The sequence below is a fragment of the Rhamphochromis sp. 'chilingali' genome (genome assembly GCF_963969265.1).
Source record: "Rhamphochromis sp. 'chilingali' genome assembly, chromosome: 2".
Taxonomy (NCBI): Eukaryota; Metazoa; Chordata; class Actinopteri; order Cichliformes; family Cichlidae; genus Rhamphochromis; species Rhamphochromis sp. 'chilingali'.
Genome location: NC_137930.1, coordinates 38,745,101 through 38,756,044, shown reverse-complemented (window position 1 = coordinate 38,756,044; position 10,944 = coordinate 38,745,101). Strand labels below are relative to the sequence as shown.

The 10,944-nt window shown below is 36.6% G+C and overlaps 1 long non-coding RNA gene across 2 annotated transcripts; it reads left to right on the top strand.

The window, feature by feature from the left end:
- LOC308391994 lies at nucleotides 1–8,100 on the top strand. 2 transcript variants are annotated; one of them, XR_013970736.1, is made up of 4 exons: nucleotides 1–321; nucleotides 1,853–1,907; nucleotides 2,163–2,259; nucleotides 7,164–8,100. It is a non-coding gene; the product is annotated as an uncharacterized lncRNA (long non-coding RNA). The 2 variants fall into 2 exon arrangements; XR_013970737.1 differs by lacking the exon at nucleotides 1–321 and adding an exon at nucleotides 339–686 and having other exon boundaries at nucleotides 7,164–8,098.
- Nucleotides 8,101–10,944: the final 2,844 nt, after the last annotated feature.

Genomic DNA, 10,944 nt, shown 5'->3' with positions numbered 1-10,944 from the left:
TAAGCTCATAACACTCAAATGTCGTTTTGTAGTTAAGCAAACTATAAAGTATTGAGCTCTGTTGGCTTTTATGCAGCTTTAATTGAATAGGGCTCAATATCTTTTAGCTAATTTGTTTGGAACGCTCAAAAAGTTTAAGAAGCATATATTAGTGACGTTCTGGTGGGTGGAGTCTTGTCGCTCCTTCAGGAAAGCTGAGTCAGCCATCTTGAATTTACCTTGATGCGGGGAAGATTTGGCCAGACGTGTGGATTAAGAGTCCCCAACTTCAACCCACCACGACCACCACCTTATTTCTTTTCATCAACTGCCATAAATTTGGTAAGTCTAACGTGTTTTTGTTTTGTTTAAATTTAATTTCGATAAACATTCTTTTTTTTATTTTTTACTGGAAATATATTCGTACTTTGTGCACAGTGAATGTTTGTTATAAATGAATTCGAATCCAAGTAATTGTAATTTTAGAAATTTTCGAATGTGACAAATACGTAATGTTATTTCAAATTAGAATGGTGTAACGTTTTGGCGGTTTTCCGTGGGGGACAACATTTCCCATAATGCATTGTATTCTTGCCCGGGAAGTTGACGGTGGCAGTTCTACCTCCATGCATTTGAACTTTCTACTAAAACTTTCCACTGTCCGTTTCTACCGGTTGTCGTATTCGCCGGTAATGCACGTGCGTATTGTGAGTATACTTATTTCAATAAGTGTCCGTGTTACACAGTCAGTAGTTTACGCTGTTGAGCTGTGTGTGTGTGTGTGTGTGTGTGTGTGCGCGCTAGCATGAAGCGAACAATAATAAACAACATGAGTGTGTTATCATGATGGTAATTAGACACATGTTTGTATTTTTTCGTAGTCTCAAATGTGTGGTTGTGAGATAATCTCGAAATCCTTTTAACAGTTTAGAGGGGTATTCCACTAAGCGAGCTCTACAAGTCAAGGCTTGCGGAAAAACGCATCGCCTGATTCAGCCTAACATTATACACTGGTCGAACTCGGTGCTACGAAAGAAGTTCAGCTAAATTGTTCGCGCTAATTCGACAAGGCTCAGCCAGCCAGACTGAGGCGCCTCCTTGACACCTTTAAGCCAGACCCTATCGATCTTTGATAGATAAATGAAATGAAATGAAAATAAAGAGCCGCGTTCTGCTCCCAGGCTAAGAAAAAATCATTGATGCAGACTGTGCGGATCACAAATACTCCCTAACCTGTAAGGCTGGGGTGTCCAAACTTTTTTCACTGAGGACCACTTACTAGAAATTGGGTAAATAACCTTAACTTTAGTGTATTAAAGATCACAAAATCACTTAAAAGTGGTCGAATATGTTATATTGTTGAATATAATTAAAGACAAAACTGCCTTCATCACAGCTTTCCATAAATGGATCTTTATTGATTCATTCAGAAAAAGCTTTGGTAGCTTATTTTCAGAACAGGAGCCTCAGATTTCTTCTTAGATAGAAGATTTACAGCACAGAGAAAAAACAATAAAAGGGAAAATAGGACGGGTAAATTTCAAGTTTGTTATTTAAGTTATTAAGCTTAGCAACACACCTATTAACATTAGTTTGAAACGGTTAACATTAACAGACTGAACTGGACTTAACAGGAGTGCATATAATCTTAGTAAATTATTGTGGTGAGTATCAGCTGCGCTGGGTATGTAAATCGGGCCATCCAGCTGCTGTGCTGATTCGACGTCACTCGTGCCAAAAATCTGGACAAATGTCACTTGATCAAGGAGCAGATCTGCATCAGATGAGATCAGCTGACTACTTGTGTGTGTGTGCTGTGCAAAAAATGTTTTTGAACATTAATAAGTCGTCTTTGTGCACATATTGTTTACAGATATGAGACTGCAAGGAGCGCTACAGAGAATCAACATTTCACCAGTTGTCAGTGGGTGAGTTATATAATTTGTGTCCTAATTTAAATAAAAAATAAATACAAAGAAACTAGAGAATTTTGCCCTGAATTATTCAAAATTTTTAGATTTTTTTGGGTTACCCTTCAAGATTGACAGGTTTAGCCCGTTACACAAAAAGTTTGGACACCCCTGATCTATAACAATGACAATCAGAACATGGCTATCCAACACTTTGTTTTTACTCTGCATTTGTGTAAATACTATTCTAATAGATATTGTATATTCATCTAGGAACAAGCATGATGTAAATACAAGACGGGCCCTCGTCCTTCTTGCACTTCCTGTGTACCTGCGTGAAGATGCCTCCACGTTATTCAGGACTTGTGATGTAAGTGTACTGGCCTCAGCATCAACCCCTTTGCCTAGCTGTTCAGTCGAACATATGACATCGCTCAGAACTCAAGGAGAACCAGGGTGTATATCAGGAAGGAGGTTCAACACAGTCCTCATCTGACTTGTTTTCTCCCATATATCAACTATTGTTGAATAAGATTGCAAGAAGATTGTTACGCATAAACCAGAAAACATGAAAATAGTTGAAAGTTTTTATCTGCAGATTTTTTTTGTATAATAATCTATCTCCCTTTTTAAAACTCAAGTGTTCTATTTTTTTGGAGGTGCCATGTTGTGGTCAGAGAAATGTTTGATAAATAACAAAAACAAATATCTTGGCATATATTTATTATTGAAAACACTTATTTAAACATATGTTTTGAAACCAAACCCAAATTAAGATTATTGTAATGCATCATGATAATGCAATATCAAATTAAATCGTTGACATTATAATTAGGGGTGGGTTTTTATAATCGATTCATCGATTAAAATCGATTCTGGCTTGGATAACGTAAAATCCATCCATCCATCTTCATCCGCTTTATCCGGAGCCGGGTCGCGGGGGCAGCAGCCTAAGCAAACGTAAAATCGATTCATTAAAATCCTGAATCGATTTTTATGGAAATTGAACATTGGTATTCTCAATAATGAATCTGAGGTAAAAGAGATCAAAAAAGAAATACAAACCTGTATTGCCCACAATAAGGATGATCAGATAGACCCAACAATAATTTGGGATACTGTGAAAGTAGTAACTCGGGGGTATTTGATATCAAGGACCAGCTACCTCAAAAAAATGAAGAAGCTTACACAGTCCAAATTAGAACAACAATTAAGGGATTTGGAAAAAAAAAAGCATACAGATTTGAGTCCTGATTTGGCCGAAAAAATCAAAAACGTAAGAAAACAACTAAGTGATTTGACTATGGAGGAAATAGAAAAGAAACTGAGATTCACAAAACAAACATTCTATGAGTCTGGCTCCAAAGCAACTAAAGTATTGGCTAAACGGTTAAAATTAATGCAAATAACTAATGCAGTCAACAAGATTAGAGATCCAAATACCAAGGAACTACTATATGAACCAACACAGATAAAAAACACCTTTCAAGAATATTATAAAACATTGTATAGTCAACCGGATCAGAAAAATGGACCAGAAATTGTAGAGTTTTTGGATCAGTTAGACCTCCCTTCAATAGGGACAACTCAAAATGAACTATTAACTAAACCAATTACAAAGGAAGAACTGGATAAGGCAATAAGGAGATTGAAGACGAATAAAAGTCCAGGGAGTGATGGGTACCCCAATGAGTGGTATAAGACTTTCAAAGAGGTTTTGGCCCCTATTTTGATAGATTCTTTTAATTGGACAATAAAACACGCTAAAATTCCACCTTCCTGGAAAGAGGCCATCATCACAGTCTTACCGAAAGAAGGTAAAAACAAGGAAAACTGTGATTCTTATCGCCCAATCTCCATCTTAAATGTTGATTATAAACTATTTACATCTATAATCACAAGACGCCTAGAGCTGTTCCTTCCTGATCTGGTGGATGAAGACCAGACAGGGTTCATTAAGGGGCGACAGACACAAGACAATATACGACGCACATTGCATATAATTAATGAAGTTAATAGAGAAAAAATCCCAACAGCCTTAGTGAGTTTAGATGCTGAAAAGGCTTTTGACAGAGTCTCTTGGATATTTCTTTTTGCTGTTTTGAAGAGAATGGGCTTTGACAGTATCTTCATTAAGTGTATACAATCCCTGTATCATAGGCCAATGGCTAGAGTTAAAATAAATGGGGACTTGACAGACAGCTTTGAGCTCTTTAGAGGAACTAGGCAAGGTTGCTGCTTGAGTCCAGCTCTTTTTGCTTTGTATATTGAGCCCTTGGCTCAGTATATACGGCAAAGTACAGACTTAAAAGGGGTTTTTGTTTCCAAACTTGAACAACGAATAGGTCTTTTTGCAGATGATATAATTATATATCTACAGGATCCTGATACGACCCTTCCTTGGCTGTTTAAAGCATTAAAATATTTTGGTAAAAACGCAGGATATAAACTAAACATCGTAAAGACTCAAGTACTCTGTCTGAATTATTTCCCCAAAGAATTATTACAAAATGAACTTAAACTAAAATGGGATTCAAATAAGATCAAATACTTAGGTGTCTATTTAACTAGTGATACAAGTACTTTATACGAGGCAAACTATGTGAAGTTTAGTAACACAATCCAAAAAGATCTGATTAAATGGGCTCCGCTTGTCAAGGACCTTAGCTCAAGAATAGAGGTAATAAAAATGAATGTGCTTCCCCGGTTATTGTACCTATTCACCTCATTACCAGTCCAAATAACAGATGCACAGTTTGGTAAATGGGATAAATTAGTTAGTAGATTTATTTGGAAAGGGACAAAGCCAAGAATAAGATTTAAAATACTTCAATCAGGAAAAGAAAAAGGAGGACTTGCCCTCCCGAATCTCAAGGAATATTTCTATGCAGCCCAGCTGAGATATACTGTTTACTGGTGTTCATCAGAATATACTTCAAAATGGAAGCATATAGAGTTAAATTATTGCCTATCATGTCATCCACTAGCAAGATTGGGAGAAGAAACTACCCAGCCCACGAACAAAAATCTCATCACTGAATTTACTATTAAACTCTGGTGGACAATAATGAAGAAATATAGAATTACAGAAGATTGTAAATTGCTGATTTGGCCTGCATACTCTCGAAAATTCCAAAGTGGACAATGGGATAGCACATTTTTAAGATGGGTCAATAAAGGAATTACAGCAATGTGTACATTAATAGATGGGACAACATTTAAATCTTTTGAGAATCTACAGAAACAATTCGGATTGGATAAATCAGATTTATTTAGGTACTTTCAATTAAGACACTTTTACAATACAGAAATTAGAAAGAAGCTCTCGAGAGAAAGAAATCGTATAATAGGAACAATAACAGGTGCATATAAAAATCTTCCATCAGGAATTCTGTCGAAATTATATGATGGCCTACAAAATTCGAATAGGAATGAAACATTATATATTAAACAAAAGTGGGAATCGGAACTACAAATTGAGTTGTCAGAGGATGATTGGCGATCCTTATGTCTCACACAGCATAACTCCACTAGCTCTAGACGATGGAGAGAATATGGCTGGAAAAATGTGATTAGGTTTTTTATTACTCCGTATATCAAAAGCAAGCAGTTGAAAACACCCCAACAATGCTGGAGATTATGTGGAGACTGGAACGCCAATCACTCACATGTGTTTTGGAAGTGTAAATATATTAAATCATATTGGGAAAGAATCGCGGCAACAATGACGAAGGTGCTGGGGTATGAAGTACTGTGTGAGGCACGAGTAATGTATTTTGGAATATGGGAAAATGTAAAAAAGGAGGACTGGTATTTGTTTAAGATTATGTTGTTGTCAAGCAAAAAGGTGATAACAAAAAATTGGCTGAAAAGCGATCCTTTAAAACTGGAAGACTGGATGGACGTAATCGAGGACATATATACAATGGAAAAAATGACTTACACTCTGAGACTGAAATCTGACAAACACCGAAAACAGTGGACAAAATGGATAATTTATAAGTCTCAGTCAGCCTTATAGGGCGGGACCTCTCGTGGTTTTTTTTTTTTTTTTTTTTTTTTTTTTTTTTTTTTTGTGTATTTGTTGTTGTGTTATTATTATTATTGTCTTGTCCGTATGTAATACAAAGGAAAAAGTACAAAATAAAGAGTTAAAAAAAAAAAAAAAAAATCCTGAATCGATTTTTTAATATAAATTTATTTTGCCCGAAATGCCAGAATCTCAGGTGACATCTCACAAAATTTCAAGAACCACCAAACAGTTAAGACAGTAAATGAGAGCAGGTACACGGATTCTGCACATAGACGTAAACACACAGCGCGACCCGCGGATCAGAATCAGTTAGATGTCGCCTTTCTCACAGTCGGGGCTGAAAGCCGACAGCTCGCTGATTCTGATCTGTCGGCGGGTCCGCGCTTTGTGTTCACGCCCTTTATGCGCTGATTCTAAAGCTGTTAGTTTGATCTCTCTCCAACAATATTATAAACATCATGAATTCACTCTGACTTTTACTGTTTTGCTTCCATCTCTCTCTCTCTCTCTCTCTCTCTCTCTCTCTCTCTCTCTCTCTCTCTCTCTCTCTCTCTCTCTCTGTACTTCAAGAACAGTTTCCCTTTCTTCATTATTCGCTTGCTTGTTACGCACAAGTCTACTGTTGCTTACAGCGCTGTCGGCCGCTGTTTTTTTCCCTTTTACATTCTTCCGAAAAGAAAACCTCATTTCTGCTGTTCAATACTGAACAAATTTAAACTTTTTAAAATTATTCAAAATGCAAAACGCTTAGCCGTGTCTCTAATAAAACCGCTGTAACGTCAGAGGTAATGTTCATATGTTGATTAATGGTTTTCTTTCGTTTTTGATGTACTGCAGAATATTTTTATAAAATCCCAGGCCAGGAAAATCACCTTCATGTTTTTCTGTGTTTTATTCTCAGCTACTTTGACACAAAGGCATCTGCTGTGACGCTCACACCTTTGATAAAGTCTTGCGTGTGTCAGCTTCCTTTTTATTGATACAAAAATATGTAAATGTACTGATCTGAATTATATTTCTGACTGTCAAAATTTCCCAGAATTAAATCGAATCGTGGATCGAAGCGATTCGGGACCTTGTGAATCGGAATTGAATCGATTCTAGAAATCAGTGACGATACCCAGCCCTAATTATAATCCTAAAAGAAACGTGTGACTTATGAAGATTCACACCTCTAATCAATAGCATGATTTGTGTCCTTGTGGGGCTGAACTCGTTCTTGTATTATTTTTGTTTTGCAGTCAGCAGATGGTCCAGACCTCACTGACACTCCTGTGGCTCTGCTGACAGTTGTCACGGATGACACTACTGATTCGGCCCTCTTCAGTCCCGAAAGCATCTGCATCGTCGTTGAGGATGAAATACTTGTGAATGGTCCCACAAATCTGGCTGAGTCATTTCTCCTGCTCTTTGGGTACATCTATGCACTAGACCTACAATACCCAAAGAAACTTGAGCTTACATTCACATTTATCCAGAAGGTTGTGATGTGCCTTGAGGACAACAAACCACTGAAAGGGCGTCTACTGATGCTGAAGAATGATTTGTTCAATGAGTGAATCACTCACAATGGACTACTTGTTGAGCTGAGTATTGAGGAAGCTTTTTTGTTTGTTTGTTTTTCCTAATCATTTGCCTCTTCTACCTCACATTTAAGATGAATGACTGTTCAGTTCACTATTCATGTTTAATGTTCTGTTGCCTAATACGTAAATGCACTGCCTTGATGTTTGTTCCCTATAAGTACAGCAGTGGAAACCAGTACTGTTTTTTTTTTTTTTTTTTTAATGTATTTTTAAAAAAGAAAGTGAGCTGCAGCTGTCAAGGTACAGTAAGTGTTAAATGCCTCAATGTTCTAATAGCTGCAATTGCTGTTAATACTGAAAATGTTATTGAATTTTAGAATTGAGATGGAGACCCTTGGAGTCTTTTTCTCTTGTTTTATTTATGAAGCACTTTTTTATGAGTGAGCTCTGTTGTTTGTGCCTTTTTAAAAGCACATTGTGTTTAATAAAAAGTTGTTAAATTGTTAGTGTTGTTACTTTCATGTTTTCTAACACTTTTAGCTGATTATAATTTACTGGGCAAACAGTTTAGAATTATTTGTAAGTGTATTTCCCACAGTATTTTAAAAATATTGAAGATTAAGTGTTATTTCCCATATTATAAGTTAGAAAATATGAAAAAGTTTGAGTTTATTTCCCACATCGTATGAGTTGCAATATGTAAAATATTTTAAGTGTATTTCCCACCTTAATTAAGTTGAAAAATATTGAACATTTTGAGTTTATTACTCCCTAATTATAAGTTGAGGAATATCAACATTTATGAGTTAACATTGAGGTAATTTAAGGCAACTGCAACTATAATTTTTATTTTAGTTAAACTTAAAACTTTTAAAAACATCACTAAAAAATTGTTGTGTAATCTGTTACACAACAATTTTTGAGTTCTGTGAACTTATTAGGTTTTACAGTGTGTACTGCTTAGCACTCTAGCTTGGAAGTAAAAATCCATCCATTTTGTTTATCAAGGTCCAGATTCAAAGTCAAAACACCTCACCTTGGAGGCACCCAGGAAGTATACTAGTCAGATGTCTAAAGCACCTCAACTGGCTCCTTTTGTTGTGCGATTCTTCTTGAAACCCATCCTGAATGGAAACGTGGATGGCATTCAAAGACAGTTTGATCTCCAGTTAACTTTTTGTGTGGATTTGGGCACATTAACTAAAAGAAATGTAAAAAAAACCCAGATGTCCTATGGTAATTTCTGAGCTTGGTTAAAGACAGCGATAAATCACGCTGAGATATTGCGTTACAGAGAATAATGGAGCTGATTTACCTTCATCCATTATCTTCCTGAATTAGGACATTTCCAGCAATCACTTCAGGCTGGACTGCGATTGGTTACTGAGCCAACAGTCCTGTTAATCACAGATGAAGCAAACACTGAAAGTTTCTAAAACAAATACTGGCTACGACTAAAACCTGTCCATGTGTTTGTATTTAATCCTCATCCAGAGAGAGATTTAGTGTGTGGGAGTCCCTGCTGAACATCTGAGCTATTCTTTAAACTGATCGTTTGTCTTGGTTTCATAAGACTTGAGAGTAATCAGACTCGCAAACTATTTGAAAATATTCTCACACCTTAATGCTTCTAACTGATTGAAGCATCGCCCGTACTGTGTTACGACATTTCTAAAGGCACCCACACACAAATGTAGTCAGAAGTCTCCAGTTGCATTGCCTAATGTAACCAATTAGAAGCGTGTAGGGGTCCATAGACTGGCTCCTTGTTTTTTTTTCTCCTAACTTTGGCCATAAATAGGGTGGGTCTTTTCTTTTAGTTCCTGACGTCTCTGCACATGCTCACTCTGCTTTAAACTGAGGGCAGACTTAATTATCCAGAATAGATGGAAACACCTGTGTTTCCATCTATTCTGGATAGATGGAAACCCCAGAGGTGTGCCAAATATTGGCACACCTCTGGGGTGCCAAATATTGGTGGTTTATGAAATACAGTTACCATGGATTCAAGTTAACATCAAAGTCATGCTGCTCTTTTTTTTATAGTAAGAGAAGCAAAGCAGTAACAGCTCTTAAATTTTAAGTATCGAATTATAGTGAAAATGTAAAGAAAATAGAAGAATGAGGCACCAGGTGGCAGTCACAGATATACTGGATTATAATGCAGTGGGGGTTCTGGGCATTCTGTATTACTTTCAAATAATTATCCTGAGCTTTATTTAATATTCCCTGGGGAGTCACTTTTAGGCATGATTTACTCTGTACATTTTTACCTGGTTTCATGATGACTCACAACAAGGGCAGGCAAGATCATAATAAGATTTGTTAGAAAATTACAAAAAACCAATGCACTTAAATTTCAAAAGCAAAACCTACTTGGTTTTTGTAGTTTTGACCTCTTTCTCCTTTATCTATCTGCTCTTGCATGATTATCAAGCAGACTGTGTGAACACATGGACATGGCCATAATTATATGAGAAATTTGAGGTGAGCTAATGTTAATGCTACAAAACTAGTTTGATTAGCATCTGTATTTCATTTCATGTCAGGTTTGCTGTCAGGAGCAATCGCAGGACTTCAAGGCCTGGGAACGCATAATGATTTGGTCTGGACCAGTTTGCGATGGGAGACATGAAAGAGAAAACAGACAGGCGAGACAGAAAGAACGACAAAACACACAGATACAAGGCTGCCTATAAAGGAAACAATGATGGCAAGACACAGACATGAGACTAGGAATAACAAAAAAACAGAAACTAGAAATAACCTCAGATGCACCAGGGAAAATCTAAACAATACTGAGCTAACACTTTCTTTCAATTCTTAAATGCAGCAGAAAGAATCATGAGTCCACAACAAACTCCAAACGTTGGACCATGACATTCTGACTAACATCAAACAGGCTTAAAACTAAACGTACCTACTGGTTAAACTAAACTCCTAACTTTTGATGGTTGATTAGTGCAACCGAAACCAAAAGATAATAAATATCATTACTTGTTTATTTATTGTTGTTTTGTAATCAGACGAGCACCCGCTGCTGACCATTTCAAGGAGTTACAGGTTCACTTTTCAGACCACCCCAAAAATGAATGATGAATTTAATCAAGGATATGCAGTAAATGTCTAAACTGATTTCTATAAATCCACTGGGCAGTAGAGGAGACATTAGGTCTAAAACATGGATGCTGGTATTAACATGGGGCCTGTACAGTGGCTTAATATCAATATCAGACAACTTTGGATTCTTATTTTAACACTCGGTCTTGAAGAAAAGTAAAAGCATGATGAACTCACAATATAGCAGTAAATCTGCTAAAGCTGGATTTGATTGTAGGTCCACATTTAGCTTCAGGTCATGCGTTGTGACTTTTCTACAGAAAGGTAAGCGTCACCCTGAGCAAGAGAGCAATGAAGGTCCTTGCATAAAAAATAACAAACTAATAAAATATATTTATGAGAATCCACAAAAGATTAGACCCTCTGTGATTAAATG